The sequence below is a fragment of the Rhincodon typus genome, chromosome 46 (assembly GCF_021869965.1).
Source record: "Rhincodon typus isolate 14 chromosome 46, sRhiTyp1.1, whole genome shotgun sequence".
Taxonomy (NCBI): domain Eukaryota; kingdom Metazoa; phylum Chordata; class Chondrichthyes; order Orectolobiformes; family Rhincodontidae; genus Rhincodon; species Rhincodon typus.
The window spans coordinates 5936536-5941913 of record NC_063377.1 but is presented as its reverse complement, the minus strand read 5'-3'; positions in this window follow the sequence as shown (position 1 = coordinate 5941913).

Sequence of the window (5378 nt, the reverse complement as noted above, 5' to 3'; positions counted from 1 at the left end):
CCGCTCCTCTGATGCTGCCTGGCCTGCTGTGTTCATCCAGTTCCACACCTTGTTATCTCAGACTCCAGCATTGGCAGTTCCTACTATCTCCAAATTGTATTGCCAGCTTTCTCAGTCTCAGACCATTCATGAAGCTCCAGTTCTGAGATACCTTTACATTCACGTAAACCTGCTCAATGTCTGAATATATTCTTTGCTCCCCGTCACCTTCAGATTAAGAACTTTCTAAAAGAGTCGTGGCACATATGTAAAGAATGGTCTGTTTCTACTTTTCATCATGTATATAAATGATTTGGATGTGAACATAAGACGTATGGTTAATAAGTTTGCAGATGACACCAAAATTGGAGATGTAGTGGACACTGAAGAAGGTTACCTCAGAGTACAATGGGACCTTCACCAGATGGGCCAATGGGCTGAGGAGTGGCAGAAGGAGTTTACTTTAGAAAGGCAAATCAGGGGAGGACTTATACACTTAATGGCAAAACCTGGGGAGTGTTGCAATACAAAGAGACCTTAGAGTGCAGATTCATAGTTCCTTGAAAGTGTAGTCACAGGTAGACAGGATAGTGAAAAAGGCGTTTGTATGCTTGCCTTTATTGGTCAGTGCATTGAGCATAGGCGTTGGGAGGTCATGTTGTGTCTGTACAGGACGTTGGTTAGAACACTTCTGGAATACTGCATTCAATTCAGGTCTCCCTGCCATAGGAAGGATGTTGTGAAACTTGAAAGTGTTCAGAAAGATTTACAAGGATGTTGCCAGGGTTGTAGGATTTGAGCTATAGGGACAGACTGAATAGGCTGGGACTATTTTCCCTGGACAGTTGGAGGCTGAGGGGTGACCTTATAGAGGTTGATAAAATCATAAGGGGCATAGATAAGGTGAAGATCCGAGGTTTATTCCCCAGGGTATGGGAGTCCAAACCTAGAGGGCATAGGTTTAAGGTGAGAGAGGAAAATTTTAAAAGGGACCTAAGGTTCAACTTTTTCATGCAGAGGGTGGTGCATGTATGGAATGAGCTGCCAGAGGAAGTGGTGGAGGCTGGTACAATTACAATATTTAAAAGGCATCTGGATGGATACATGAATAGGAAGGGTTTATAGGGATATGGGCCAAATGCTGGCAAATGGGACTTGATTAATTTAGGGTATCTGATCCGCATGGATGAGTTGGACCGAAGGGTCTGTTTCCATGCTGTACAGCTCTATGACTCTAAGATTCTACTGTCAATCCTGTACTGCCACTTCTGCCATGTTACTACAAGTATATTCTGAGTAACATCATCTACAAAACACTGAGTGTAACTCGATTTAAAGCAAGCCTTTCAAATTGCTGCACATTTTTAATGAACAATTTGCTGGCATTGTAGATCTCTGCTTATGAATATCTCATAAACAGTTTCTCAAATTTCCGGTCCAAACTGTCTGTGCTCAGCAGCGAGCATACAGTCTTGAGCACTTACCTCTGAGCCAGGAGGCCTGGGTTCAAGACACTCTCTTTTTCTGGGATAGAGTCTCTGAGACACATTCTTTCTGAGCTACAGTCTCTGGACACACACAATCATGAGATACATTCTATGGGGCACTCACAGTTACTGGGGTATGGGGAGTGTCTCAGAGACTGTATCCCAATAACTGGCAATGTCTCAGAGACTGTATCGCAGTCACAGTGAGTCAATCCTTAATCCCTGCTAATATCACACCTCCAACACCATGGACTCTTATTAATTAGCCTAATGTGTAGTACCTTATCAAATAACTTCTGACAATCTAAATATATTACATCCACTGCTTCTCCTAAATCCTGCTTGTTACCTCCTCAAAGAATTCTAATAAATGTGTCAGGCATGATTTCTCCTTCATAAAGTTATGCTGACTCTGTCTGATCTTATGTGTTTCTAAATGCTGCGCGATTACATCCTTTATTGTAGAACGTTAACATTTTCCCTATAACAGATGGTAGGCTAATTGACCTACAGTTGCTAGTTTTTTTGTCTCCTTCCCTTTTTAAATGAAGATGTTACATTGGCAGTTTTCCCAAACTCTGAGACTTTTCCAAAATCTAAGGATTCCTGGAAGATTGCGAGCAGTGCACCCACTGTCTTTGTAGCTACTTCCTTTCATCCTAGGATCCATCCTGTTGGGTGCAGGGGACATATTGGCCTTTAGACTTTTTAAATCTTTTCTTCTCGTGAAAATTATTCTGCTTATTTCCTGTCCTCCTTTTGCCCCTTGATTATTTAGTATTTTTAGAATCCTACTAGTGTCTTCTATTATGAAAACTGATGCAGAGTATTTATTCAACTCCTCTGACATTTCCTGGTTCCCCATTATCATATCCTCAGCCTCATTCTCTAAGGGGCCTATGTTTATGTTGACCTGTCTTCCTTCTTAAAGAAGCACTTGCTGTCCATCTTGATACTACTTGCAAGTTTATCCTCAAAGTTGATCTTGTCCTTTACTTGAGAAAGGATGTATTGGCACTGGAGGGGGTGCAAAGGAGGTTCACTAGGTTGATTCCTAGTGAGGGGGTTGGCTTATGAGGAGAGACTGAGTAGATTGGATTATATTCATTGGAATTCAGAAGATTGAGGGGGGATCTTATAGAAACATATAAAATTATGAAGGGAATAGATAAGATAGAAGTAGAGAGGATGTTTCCACTGGCAGGTGAAGCTAGCACAAGAGGGCATAGCCTCAAGATTAGAGGGAGCAGATTTAGGACTGAATTGAGAAGGAATTTCTTCACCCAGGGGGTTGTTAATCTATGGAATTCCTTGCTTAGTGAAGTAGTTGACGCTACTTCAGTAACGTTTTTAAAGAAAAGGTAGTTTTTTTTGAACAATAAAGGAATTAAGGGTTACGGTGAGAACGCGGGTAAGTGGATCTGAGTCCACGAAAAGATCAGCCATGATCTTATTGAATGGCGGAGCAGACTCGAAGGGCCAGACGGCCTACTCCTGCTCCTAGTCCTTACGTTCTTGTCCCTCTTTATTTTTTCTTAGGTCATCTTTATTGATTTTCCAAACCTCTGACTTATCACTAATCTTTGCCATATTGTGTGTGCTTTTCTTTCGATTTGATGCCATTCTTAGTTTCTCTGATTAACAATGATTGGCCTATCTCCTTCCTCCTCACTGGGATATGTCTTTACTGTGAACCATGAACTATTGTCTTAAATGTCTGCCATTGTTCCTCAACCATCTTTGCTGCTAAACTGCTTCACTCTAGACTGGTCTGCCCTCCTGTGCTGGGAATGACTCTAAAAATAGAGGTTGGTCTGCTGGAGGTAGGGCTGGAGTAGGAGGGAATAGGGAGGGTTGGAGGGGGTAGAACTGGAGGGAAATGGGGTGGGGAGAGATTAGAAGGAGGAAGGGCAGGAAGGAGGAGATCATGAAGGAGTGACTTGAGGACATAATGTTGGAGCTGAAGGTGTAGGGTTCAAAGATAGGGCCTGGTAGGTTAAAAGGTGATGAGGTAGGACTGGAAGTATTGAGGTTGATAAATGAGTGGTGACAGGGGGTAGCTTTGAACACCTTGAATGCAGTTGCTTTAGGTGTTTCCTGGTGTAAAGAGCATGAAGGTTAGTGAAGTTAGTTTCTGGATGCAGGTTGAATGTGTTCAGACTGTTACAACGCAGAGTGCTGAGCCTGCTCCCACCTTCAAATCAGCTCAAGGTCAGAAACTTTCCGTAATTGCTGTATGCCATACCTTTGTTTTGAGTTGTTTTGTGTGATGAAGGACGACTCAAAGTTATTTCCAGAAGCATTTGCAAAGCAGGAATACAAATATCTACGGGAAAATTGAAGGACTGGCTGACTCCTGCTCAACACAGCTTGCTCCCTCGCTCGCCAGTTCACTCTTCCTCAATCCAGCTCATTCCCCTTCACTCCAGCCCCTGCCTGCACCCTTCTACCACTCTTGCACAATCAGATCTCCACCTGCACTCTCCAGCACCCCCTTTCATGCTCAGCACCTTGCCACACTGTCCTGTTCAACCCCCTCCAGTCTCTGGATGACTCCCTGACTGTCCCACTCACTGTGTTATCCTCCAGCTCACACTGCCATTGTTCTGCTAACACCGCCCACCTCACTCCACCACTGTCCCGCTTACTCCCAGGTGTCTAGCTGACTGTCCCTGGTCTCTCGATCACATTCCTGCTTACTCCCTCACTTACTCCCCATTTGCCTGAACCCTCTGCCACTCTCCAGCCTGTTCCTCACTGTCCCACTCACTTTTCCATTGTCCCACTCACTGCCGCACCCTCCTGTTCACAGTGGTTAGCACTGCTGCCTCACAGCACCAGGGACCTGGGTTCGATTCCACCGTCGGGAGACTGTCTGTGTGGAGTTTGCACATTCTCCCCGTGTCTGCGTGAGTTTCCTCCGGGTGCTCCAGTTTTCTCCCACAGTCCAAAAGAAATGTACAGGCTAGGTGAATTGGCCATGATAAATTGCTTGTGGTATTCAGGGAGGTGTAGGTTAGGTGGGTTATAGGGAGATGGGTCTGGGTGGGATGCTCTGAGGGTCGGTGTGGACTTGTTGGGCCGAAGGGCCTGTTTCCACACTGTAGGGATTCTATGATTCTATGATTTAACTTATTCCCCCCTTGTCCTGTGTACTTCCCCGCTGTCCTGCGCCCTCCTCCACTTTCCCACTTTCTATCTCCCTCTCATCCCAGTCTCTGGCGTAACTACCTGTTCTCCCCCACATTCCCCTGCTCTTGGACTCAGTCTCCCACACACTCCCTCACCCACTTCAGACTTAATGCACATCCTGTTTCTCATAGCCTCTGCATATCCCACAGCCCCTCCCTCGGGGAAGTATTATTCAAAGTGTGGTCTTTGTTACAAAGTAGGAAATGGGACTGCCAGTTTGTGCAGAGCAGTGACGTGAGAATGAGCAAAACATTTGATTCAGAGATGTGGCAGAATGGAGGAATTAGCCAGATCACTGCAGAGAGCTCCAGTAAAAGGGCAGCGACTGGAGCTCTCCATCTCTGAAAGATGCCACTTCTGACTGAGTAGGCAGTGTCCACCTGGAGTAGGCCTCAACCCCACAAACCCATGCCTCAAAAGCACTAGCTTGATTCTCATCAAGCTCGCATGGCAGCCACTCAAAGGGGAATTTAGTGTCCTGCATTACTGATCACATCCACAGCCTACATTCCTCCCTGTCTCTGTAATCTCCTCCAGCCCCTGCACCCGCTCCCTATCTCTGTCACATCCTCTAGCCCCTAAACCTCTCCCTATCTCTGCCACTTCGTCTGGGCCCTACACCCCTCCCTATCTCTATCACCTCCTCTGGGCCCTACACCCCCTCCCTATCTCTGTCACCTTCTCCAACCCCTACACCCCTCCCTATCTCTGTCACCTCCC